At 42.4% G+C, this 12,322-nt stretch overlaps 1 long non-coding RNA gene across 1 annotated transcript; it reads right to left on the reverse strand.

Moving 5' to 3' along the window:
• Positions 1-1,671: 1,671 nt before the first annotated feature.
• Positions 1,672-11,115, reverse strand: LOC141086701 (uncharacterized). The gene is made up of 3 exons (XR_012231646.1): positions 11,045-11,115; positions 4,149-4,206; positions 1,672-2,128 (listed from the first exon to the last, which is right to left on the reverse strand). It is a non-coding gene; the product is annotated as an uncharacterized lncRNA (long non-coding RNA).
• Positions 11,116-12,322: the final 1,207 nt, after the last annotated feature.

Genomic DNA, 12,322 nt, shown 5'->3' on the forward strand with positions numbered 1-12,322 from the left:
GTCTGCTGTGGTCTGTAGACCAACATCAGTGATAGTTCATGCTCCCAGGCTACAGCAGCGGATCCATTAATACAGTGTTTTGTCCTCTGCCCGTTTATTCTGCTCCCGTGACTTCCCTTTCCTGCCACCCCACTTGTCTTAGTGTTCGCTCCCTGTGCTTAGACCTTTTGGTATGTGATTCTGCTTATCTTCTGACCTGATTTACTGTCTCAAATCTCGGTTATCTCTGCTCCCATCTGGCTCTGACTTCTGGCTTGTATTTGACCATGTGTATTGCTGTGACCTCTGGTACTTCTGTTCTTGACTGTTTCTGACACGGCTTGTCTGACCACTCTTTCACCACCTGATGGCGCCTGTGCTGCTGCTCAGTGGTGCTCGCTATGTGTGCAACCTCTCTTCCCTCACCAGCACCCCCTGGTGGAGGTTGCTCTATACTGCACTGCAGCAGCATTACATTTTTGAGGGAGAAGAGCCAATGCCTCTCTTTGTTAAGTACTAGGTCAAACCAAGAGCTCATGTTTATGGGGGAATTGGGAAAAATAGCCGTCTGCTGAACAAACATGTTAATGGTCAACGTAAATTTCTTGGGTTAAAAACTTAGCTTTGACTTGCTCCTAATATTGATGTTGCTCTTGTCTATGAAATGTTATAAAATTATTATGTGAGGAATGTATAAAACCTGTAAGCTGTGTACCATGTGGCTAATTATAAAATGTTCCAGATTATTTCAGACTGATATTGTCATGGAATAGAAGGTAGATCCTCATTATTGTCAATGATCTGCCATGGCTGACCCCCAAAAGGAATCTATTACGTCTTCGGTTTTCTTTAAATGGCTATCATTAACATCAAAAGCTGTTACCAATCTACAGGAGAGCTGTTAACTTGCTGCCCGGTGGGGGTCTGAATGAATAGAATGGTGGGGTGCAACCAGACGGGGCATTATCGAGCTCCATTCATGTGGATGTAAGTTGTCCTATGGATGGGTGAACTTGCTTACTTGGTAAAAAAAATCTGTAACGTGCATTGGCGTGAAAGTTGCACTTCTAGGGTTACTAAAGGGCCTTTTACACATAGCGATATCGCTAAAGCGTCACCGATTTTGTGACGCAACAGCGATATCGCTAGCGATCTCGCTACATGTGACACTTACCTCCAACCGGCCCCCCCCCGATGGTTATCGGTGATCGCGCGAGAACGTCCTGGTCCATTTTCTTATCGCCAGCTTCCTGCTGGCGCCGATGAGCGACGCATTGACACGGGTGGAAGACGTCATCAGAGCTGCGTCTGACAGGTAAGTATAGACCGCCGACCGCTGCTCCATCGCTGGTGAGATCTGCCTGTTTGGCAGCTCACTAGCGACTATTTAGCGATGCACCAGTGATCCTGACCGCGTCATATCGTTGTCGGGATCGCTGGTGCATCACTAAATGTAACGGGACCTTAATCCTAAACTACAATGGTCAATAGCCCATACCCATCATCATGTCCACTATGGTGTGCAAACTCCAGGGTCCAAATCATAATAGTAGAATCACGGAAGGTAAAGATCAGTCTAAAAATTAACCTATGATCAAAAAAATTGTTCTTAACTGCTTGAGTCCATAGAAACCCAATATTTATGAATAAGTCCATGGGGGCTATTATCGCACAACAAGGTTTAATCTAAGGTTCAGAGCCAGGATATATTGTTCCAAAATGGTAATTTTATTTTCAGTCCGATAATGGATTGAAAATAAAAAGATATTTTTAATTCTAAAGTGCAAGGTCTCCTTTGGATTATCCAAAAATTAGCCTATCCAGCTTAGCTTATTATGATTATTCCTAAATGGATGACGTTTCCCAGGCAAAAAAAAAAATTCCTGGCAGCTTAGATTTTTGCCCTTTTTTTTTGCGATAACCAGCAAATGTCAGATCACTGGAATTATAGTGTATACAGGGTCCTTTAACTGCATGTTTACAAAAAGGTGATATTTCACATTTAATTCTACATTTTTGCTCACATGCTATTTGGAACTTGCATTGAACTGCAGTCAGCGCACCACATTTCCTGTAACATTTCTAAAATCATCAATCATCTTGTTTCTCCGCTTTGAAATGTCAATCCTTTTACAGATTTTTGTAGTATCTGCAGAAAAAAAAAAAAAGTTATACCTCTCAGAAACAGGCAGAAATCCAGAACTGTGGCTGTCTCATCAATTCTAAACCATACACATTCACCACATGACTTCTCTCTAGATTGCCTGGAAATAAAGAGTATTGCATATTAAAATTAACGCTTTGCATTCAAGGTCACTTGAGAAAAAGAAACCCTGCAGAGGCAGCAACCAATATTTTTTAGGTGAGCTAATGAATTCATTAGTAATTAAGGACACTAAGGAACTTTCTTGAGAGTTTATTAGCTTTTTTTTATGAATATTGATTGATCTCAATCCCTAAATCCCACTAGCTTAAAAGGGTTGTCTCACCATGACAACTTATTACAATGGCAGCTGATCAACAGCTGATCGTCAAGGGTCTGACTTCAGAAATCACAGATGATCGACTGCTTTTGCCAAGAGAACCCGTGAACAGCCAAACATTTTTTTCTGCAGTGGCCACTACAGGTAGGATGTGGCACTGCAAGGAGTGAGCAAAGGAGCATGCTAGCTCATATTAGAAGATTTTTATGAGGTCCATATGTCCTAGGAGGGTACATGAAAATAAACTGTATTTAAGACATCTGCTTATCCAGAATTACAAAAACACGGCTACTTTCTTTAGAAACCATGATTTAGGGATTCTGTCATGGATCAAATCAATAAATCCAATATCACTTAACACCTTACAGGATTCTGTGTATGTATCTAAATTAATGTGCAAAGAGCTGACAGTTTTGGGAAGAGAAAACTGTAAGAGTACGGTCAGACAGCCGTATAAATTGGACCACAATGCTTGGACTAGTCAGGGCTCTCCTGACTCGAACATTTTAGTAGCATATATGAATTTGCCAGTCTCGGGTCGGGAAAGCCGCCGGCCAGTCAGTGTGTTGCGGTCCGATTTTGGTATAAATTGTACCGAAGTCTGACAGCGCCCTTACTATGTACTTCCTCATTAACAAATGTGTGTAAGGCTATGTGCGCACGTTGCATACTTGCTTGCAGAATTTTCTGCAAGGTTTCTGCATCTCTTGGCAGAAAAACGCAGTGGAAAATACGCCCATTTTTGATGCATTTTTGGTGTGTTTTTGCATGCGTTTGCTCCCCCCACTCTTTCACCCCACGATTACCACTTGGCACTTTATCCTTTGGCATGCTTGATTTCCTTTTGCCTCTTTATGCACTTGCCATCTCAGAGACCATTAGACTTTTTGATTATTTTCGTCTTGAGTGCATACTTTGTTCTGGGATTTATCATTTAGGGGCCTAGTTGTACACTTTTTGCCTCTGTTTATTTATTTATCTGGTGCTGTGAATAGTATTTTGCCTTCCAATTCAAGGCTTCCTTGTTCATCTTTGGTCATTCCATACTGTGTATATTGTTTGTTTTGACTATTGTATCTGAGGTAGCCTGGTACATATCTATGCTTTGAGATATGGGGTTTTTGATGTGGGAGAGTCACTATATCAGTATCTCATGATTGTGACATGATTGCTTTTTGTGCTTTTTAACTGTTATTATCTCTTTTTGCTGTTTGTGTACATGTCATGAATAAAAATTTATATATTTTGCTATAAAACCATTTTGGAGTTCCCATTCTTTGGATGTACTGCTTTCCCTTTTTGTTTCAATTATGAGCAGATCACATACTACCACCAGACATTGACCGAATACTGCAATACTGATTATTAATAAAAAGACACAATACTAATATTACCATAAAAGCCATTATACACAGGAGTACATTGTATACAGGTAATACAGGGATCACTAGTGACATTACACACAGGAGTTCTGTATATAGTGAACAGGTAATAAGGTGATCCCCAGTGACACTATACAGACGAGCTCTGTATATAGTGTACAGGTAACATACGGACTCACCAGTGATATTATACACAGGAGCTCTGTATATAGTGTCAGTGTACAGGTAATACAGTGATCACAAGTGACACGATACACAGGAGCTCTGTATATACTATACAGTATAGTAAACAGGTAACACTCACCAGTGACGTCTGTAGTTGAAGTCCTTCATCCATCACTTCTTCCAACCAGGATTGGTCTCTGCAGAAAATAACACAGTTATCTAAAGTAGCGCTTGCAGATCACATTACTTAATTTTTTTCCCAACTTCTACACTACACCAGATGAAGAAAAAAAGGCGACATAGTGCAGAGTACCTGCACCCTCTCCTCCACTGAAAACAGTATCCTCAAAAATAAAATACTTCACTGCAGTAATAATATCCCTTAATTAGCCCCTACAGTAACAATAACCCCAATCTTGGCCCCTTTGTGTCTCATTCCTAGCCATTTGTGTCTCATTCTTGGCTCCAGCCATATGTTCTCCCATCCTGCCCCGATGTGTCTCCATCCTGCCCCTACCTCATCTGTCTCCATTACGTCCCATCTGTTCCATGATCCTGCCCAGTCTGTGTACATATTGGGGCTTGCCGCTTTCAATAAAAAAATAAAAACTTTCCCCTTACATGGCCGCAGTCCAGCGGCTTCGTCTCCTCCATCCATTTGAAGTGCAGACTCGCCGAGGTATGATAGTGAAAGCATAGGTCAGTGACCTGCACGCAGACGTCAGTTGCCGGCCTGTGATTGGCTGGCGGCTTTTAACGTCAATAGATTTTAACTGAGCGTGCGTCCGGGAACTCATGTTCAGTTACTGAATCGACAGGATCCTCCTGTCTCTTGGGTCCTCTGCTCACCAGGCCCCATATGCCAGTAAGGGCAGTAATGCCCTGATGTGGCCCTGCCAGGAAGTGATGTTTAAAATTTAAGTCTACAGGGGGACAGAACAAGGCTTAATAGACTTACACTCACAGGCTCACAGAGAGGCCAGCATGATACATAACATACTCACATTACAACACACAGACTTCACACACACTATACACGGGTGATTTAAACATATATTCTCACATTATAACACAAGACCTACACACACTATACACAGGTGACAAACGCATTTACACTCACATTACAACACAAGACCTACACACACTTATACACAGATGACATACACATGTATACTCACAGTACAACACACAGCCTGCACATACACTATACACAAATGACATACACATACATACTCACATTACAACACACAGACTTCACACACACTATATACAGGTGACATACACATGTATACTCATATTACAATGCACAGCCTGCACACACTATACACAGATGACAAACGCATTTATAATCACGCTACAACACAAGACCTACACACACTATACACAGATGACATACACATATCTCCTCACATTACAACACACAGCCTGCACACACAATACACAGGTGACATACACATACATACTCACATTACAACACACAGACTTCACACACACTATACACAGGAGACATACATATACTCTCATTACAACACAAAACCTACACACACTATACACAGATGACATACACAATTATACCCTCATTACAACACACAGCCTGCACACACAATACACAGGTGGCATACACATATATATAGTAAAAATTTACAACAAAAGACCTACACACACTATACACAGGTGATATACAGTACACATATTATTATTATGCATTTATATAGCGCCATTTATTCCATGGCGCTTTACATGTGAAAAGGGGAAATATAGACAAGTATAATAAACATGTGTAAGACAAGGGACACACAAGTACATAAGGAGAGGGGACCCTGCCCGCGAGGGCTCACAGTCTACAGGGATGGGTGAGGATACAGTAGGAGAGGGTAGAGCAGGTCGTGCAGTGGTTCAGTAGACCGAGGATCATTGCAGGCTGTAGGCTTGTTGGAACAGGTGGGTCTTCAGGTTCTTCTTGAAGGTTTCCGTTGATGGTGAGAGTCTGATGTGTTGCGGCAGAGAGTTCCAGAGTATGGGGGAAGCACGGGAGAAGTCTTGTATGCGGTTGTGGGAAGAAGAGATAAGGGGGGAGTAGAGAAGGAGATCTTGAGATGATCGAAGGTTGCGTGCGGGTAGGTACCTAGAGACCATGTCACAGATGTATGGAGGAGACAGGTTGTGGATGGCTTTGTATGTCATGGTTAGGGTTTTGAATTGGAGCCTCTGGGCAATAGGAAGCCAGTGAAGGGCCTGGCATAGGGGGGAGGCTGGGGAATCGCGGGAAGACAGGTGGATTAGTCAGCAGCAGAGTGTAGGATGGACTGGAGCGGTGCCAGAGTGCTAGAGGGGAGGCCAGAGAGTAGGAGGTTGCAGTAGTCGAGGCGGGAGATGATAAGAGCATGCACTAGTGTTTTTGTGGTTTCGTGGTTGAGGAATGAGCGGATCTGGGAAATATTTTTGAGTTTGAGGCGGCAGGAGGAGGCGAGGGCTTGGATATGTGGTTTGAAAGAGAACGCAGAGTCGAGGATCACCCCAAGGCACCGAGCGTGCGGGACTGGGGAAAGAGAGCAGCCATTGACATTGCTGGATAGGCCTGGTGGAGGGGTAGAGTGAGACATATCTACTCACATTACAATACACAGCCTGCACACATACTCTACAGAGGTAACATACACATACATACTCACATTACAACACACAGCCTGCACACACACTATACACAGGTGACATACACATATATACTCAAAGTACAATGCAGGGTATGCAGACACACTATACACAGGTGACATACACATATATACTCACATTACAACACACAGCCTGCATACACACACAATACACAGGTGACATACACATACATACTCACATTACAACACACAACCTGCACACACACAATACACAGGTGACATACACATACATACTCACATTACAGCACAAGATCTACACACACTATACACAGATGACATACTCATATATACTCACATTACAACACAGAGCCTACCCACACTATACACGTGACATACACATATATACTCACAGTACAACACACAGCTGTGTTTATACATCCTGTATGTGTGCGTATTAGCAAATAAAGATGAGTGACTAACACTGCCCCTGGGGCTCGATGAGGAGAAGCAAAAGAGGAGGGGTCCAGACTGGGTCAGTCACTTCGCCAGCATGTCTCAGGCAGCCTTCTCTTTTGCTTCTGCTCACCGGGCCATATAAACCAGTAAGGGTAGAAATGCCCTGATGGCGTACACGCGGAGAAACAGTGCGAAAATATGTCCAGCCTGGGAAGAAGCTTGTCCAGAAAGGCGGCCCATGGTGAGCAGTATCTGTCCCTATTGAGTACAAGGGAAGAAAAAGAAACACCTGTTGCAGTAAGTCAATGGAGAATGGGCAGAGACTGCCAGAAAACGTACAGGTGAGCAGGAACAGGCTCTACCCCAGAAAGGATGGAGCCATGACGGGCCCCAGAAGCCGGAAGAGATGACGCCATTCGTGAGTAATTAATCGGCAACAGAGCAACAGGGTGAGACCATGGCGGAATCGAACGAGACCTCTGATGGTGCAACCGGAGGAGTGGAAGAGCCGGAGCAGGCTAGACCCGCAGCAGAGGGAGCAGGAGCCTGTAACTTCCTGGAGCCACAAAAGCCCGAATGCAGACTGCAGCTTTCACAGCTGGAGTTCCTGAGGACCAATAACAGAAGAGCCAGAATTTGGCACCTGGTGAATGATTTGAGAGAAATGGGCTGGTCAGTAGCGAAGAGGAGATGAGCCAGACCATGGGACAGGGACATCCTCGTGGGATCACTTGCCTCAAGGTACCGTGAACTGGCTTCCGAGACCAAAGGACGTGGATGCAGTGGAGGCCTTTGGGCACCTTACATATTCTCATTTCATCTGACATGCACTGTGAGCTGCGAGGTCTTACATAGACAGGTGTGTGCCTTTACAAATCAAGTCCTATCAGTTTAATTAAACACAATTAAACACAGCTGGACTCCAATGAAGGAGTAGAACCATCTCAAGGAGGATCACAAGGAAATGGACAGCATGTGACTTAAATATGAGTGTCTGAGCAAAGGGTCTGAATACTTATGACCATGTGGTATTTCAGTTCTTCTTTTTTAATACATTTGCAAAAATGTCTACATTTCTGTTCTTTTTCAGTCAAGATGGGGTGCAGAGTGTACAATAATGAGAAAAAAATTAACTTATTGAACTTATTTGAATTTACCAAATGGCTGCAATGAAACAAAGAGGGAAAAATGTAATGGGGTCTGAATACTTTCCGTCCCCACTGTAGACAGATAAGGCACAATACAGACAGATGGGGCAAGATAGGGACACATGACACAGGGTGGAGACAGATAGGGAAGGATGGAAACACATGTGGTAGGATGAGAGATTATATGGCACAGGATGGAGACACATGGGGTAGGATGGAGACACATGGGGTAGCATGGAGACACATGGGACAGGATGGAGGAGACACATGGTGCAGGATGGAAGATCATATGGGACATGATGGAGAAACATGGGGTAGGAAGGGTGATCATAAGGGGCAGGATGGAGACACATGGGGCAGAATGGAAACAAATTGGGCAGGATGGAGCCACATGGGGCAGAATGGAGACACATGGGGCAGGATGGAGATACATGAGACAAGATGGGATATCATATGGGGCAGGACGGGATATCATATGGGGCAGGTTGGGAGAGCATATGGTGCAGAATGGAGACACGTGGGGGCAGGATGGGAGAATATATGGGGGCAGGATGCGAGAACATATGGGGCCAGAAATGAATTACAAGGGGTCCAGGAAGGGGAATATTATTACTGTAGGGTCTAATTAGGGAATATTATTACTGCTGTGATGTATTTAGTTTTTTATGATACTGTTTTCATTGTTGGGGGATCTTGTTATTGTGCAGGGTGGAAATATGTCTCTTTTTTCTTTATCTGGGGTAGAAGTTGGGGAAAATTGGGGAATGTGCTCTTGAAGTGGTGCACTGGATAACTCTGTTATTTTCTGCAGAGACGGGTCCTTGCTGGAAGAAGTGATGGCGGTCTGTACTGGATGAAAACGAAAAGCGAAGATGAAGGACTTCAACTATGTGATTAGGTCATAGTGTGGCGGTATTTTTGTTCTTTGTGGTATTATTCGGTCACTATGTGGTGGCAATATGTGGTCTGGTCATGGTGTAAGCGGTATTTCTCTCTTGCATGTGATATTATTAGATCAATTTGTGGTGGTAATATGTGGTCTGGTTGTGGTATGGTGGTATTTATCCCCTATATGTGGTATTATTTGGTCTCTATGAGGTCGTATTTTGTGGTCTGGCAATGGCGTGACGATATTTGTCCCTAGTATGTGGCATTCTTGATCATTTTAAAAAATGTATGTTACACATTCCCTTAAAGAAAAATACATAAAAATATAGCAAAAAAAGAGTATTGGGTATTTTAGAAAATGTCTAATAGGTTAGAGTATAGCCAAAAGAGTCTACCTTGTTGTGGTAGCAGGTTTAAAAAATCTTTTGGCCAAAACAAAAGCTGATGGCTATGTACAAGGTATGCGATATGATGTTTGATGGGAACTATTAATGTTTGATTGGTGAGGACATGGTGCAGAAGTGGAGTTTTTCCAAGAGTGGCGGTGGGACTGTGGAAGGTTTGAGGGGTGGAGGCAGACCTGTGGTGGAGCCTGAGTGGAGTCTCAAGGGGACCTGAAAATTTTGCCGGTATGGGACCCTGATATTCCTGGTGGTAGTCCTGGCTATATCAAAAGTAAAAATAAATACCCCAGAGATAGACTGGTCATGTCCATACCAGAGACATCACATGGAACTATCGAAATGCAATAACGTAACGTAGCCATAACGATAATAATCTGATATTAGCACTATCCATGGATATATCTGTAATCTGGAGACATAATTACTTCTGTGGATTCAAGCACCAGGATTGAGAATTGGAAAATTAAAGGAATGTAGCATAAACCGCAATTACGGATATATCATAGTCATGTTTGGTGTGTCTACGGTGGTAAAAGTATGAGCAAAAATATGTTGATCATGTTATTTCACTAGGGGGTTCCTATCGGAAAATCTGACATAAATTAGAATTATGTCATTAAACCACCTTTGCATACAATTAGCTACCCTCCTCTCATCTGACTATGAGGAAGGGTGAAGGGAGGGGTATGAGAACTTTATAACATCTCATCTACAGAAACTCATGGTCATATCCAGGAGGGACAACACAAATTGTAGATCAGTCCTAATTTCTGCAGTGACCTCCTCTGCCAGATGGTCTCGCCACAGTCCCAATCCATAAAATATAACTGTATTCAACCTTATTATTTTTGTACTGTTTTTGCTTTAATGTAATCTTTGTGGGCAATGTACTCTTTTGGATTTTAAATCAAAAATGTAATAAGTTTGTTCCTTGCTACTCTAAACGTATCCACAAGCTCAAAGAGGGAAAGTATAGCCTGGTTTTATTACACTGTGTATGCCAGAGTGTAAGAAGTGTACCTGTCAGGTGCTTGGGAAAGCTGTGTGGTGTGTGCTAGGATATTACTCTGTGCAACCTTGCCGCTTGCTGTAGATTGCGCTTAGCTCATTGTCAGCCTATTCTGATAGTTGAGCAGACGAGTGAATGTGAAATGTGTAGTCCCACCTTGGCAGTCACATTCGAGTCACGTGTGCACCGAGTGGGCGGTGTTCATGATCGCCACACCTGTCCATTGGTTGTTGCTGTTATTACAGCTCAGTTCAATTCAAATAAATCATACCCAGCTGATATTCCATTCGCAACTTGATGTGATCCTCATTAGTAAAAAGGCATCCACATTTTATAATTCTAAACAAAGCCTTTAGGTAATATTTATAGGCTGTATTCCATTGGATATTGGTTTGACCTATAAATTCTAGTCTAGTGCGATTTAATTTTTCATGCATAAAAAAAAATAGCACACAAGCCTAATCCCGGGTGGAAACATCTCTACTTTGATGGAGAAAATAAAAAGAAAATCTACCTACCATGGGCTTTGGGAATCCAAAATCTGCAACTGAACTAGAAACAGATTTTCGTGATTACCTTTCTACCACCCCAGTCTCGAGAGAAATAAAAAAGGAAGAGATCAGTTTATAGCTCGGAATAAATAAAAACATCAAAATCTCTCTGCTCTTTCTTTTCAACGTTTACAACATGGAAAAACTAATTAAATAGGATTTTGTGTCTCCCTCGTCCCTCCCAAACGGCTGGGGATTCTTTAATTAGCGCTGGTTGAAGCTGTGCCTATTTTTCTGGAGAGATGGATGTAATTATAAGAATCTCTCTCGCTCTCTCTAAACTACCATTTTAATAACTGTTCGGCTTCTAATTACGCTCCTAGGTTTAGCGAATTGAAAAGGCAGAAGGAAAAAAAAAGGAAAGAAAAAGGAGAAAGAAAATAATTAGAAGGTGGAGAAGATGTAGAATATTAACGAGCTACGTTGAAAGGGCCAGTCCCACTTAGCGAGAGAAGGGGAGAAAAAATTGATTTTCTTCAACGGTTTACAGAGATAATTGGCAACAGGATTAATGAACTGTGAGCGTTTTGCTCGTGTGTGTCCTATGAAAAATAAGCGTATTTTATCCTTCAAAAGCCATGCAGTGAATCTCTCTGATCAGTTGCTAAGTGTCCTCCTTCCCAGGCGATGGATCGTATGTGAGGCAAGGCAAGGAAGAACAAGAGAGAGGCGGCGCTTTGTTGTTTAGTGGATTGAAATGACAACTGAAATTCAACATAGGTCTTGTTATCCTGTAGTATTGTACATTTTATGTTGTCACCCTGAGTTTAGAACCTGGTCTAAGGTATTTGCCAAAGAACAAAACAAAAGAATTTAGAATTAGGCCTATGTGACAACTTTAGGTTAAGCAATAGTCACCATGATCATGTCTTTCCTAACTGGATGTGTGGCAATGGAAAGAATTTTTAGGATAGCCACGCAACTGTTTTCAACAGAAAGATACATCCTTTCCTAATGGAAATACAAGGACTAAACTAAAGGAAGAAAACTCATTCTTAACCTTTTACCCCCTCAAGGACATATGAACTTTTCTGGTTGTATTCCCAGGTCATGGTTGTAGAGCAGCCACTTATCAGTGATGGATACAATAAATGGAATGTCCGAAGAAGAAACAGATCAGAAACACAGCTACGGGTCATCACTAGGAAGAATAAATGATGCAACAAACCTGAGGGTAAGAGAAAGACTTAATCAGAAGATGTATGGGGGTCAAAACCAGGAGTTACGATTAAGGACTAGGTGACA

Source organism: Dendrobates tinctorius, unplaced genomic scaffold (genome assembly GCF_039654945.1).
Source record: "Dendrobates tinctorius isolate UK_male_01 unplaced genomic scaffold, ASM3965494v1 ptg000032l, whole genome shotgun sequence".
Taxonomy (NCBI): domain Eukaryota; kingdom Metazoa; phylum Chordata; class Amphibia; order Anura; family Dendrobatidae; genus Dendrobates; species Dendrobates tinctorius.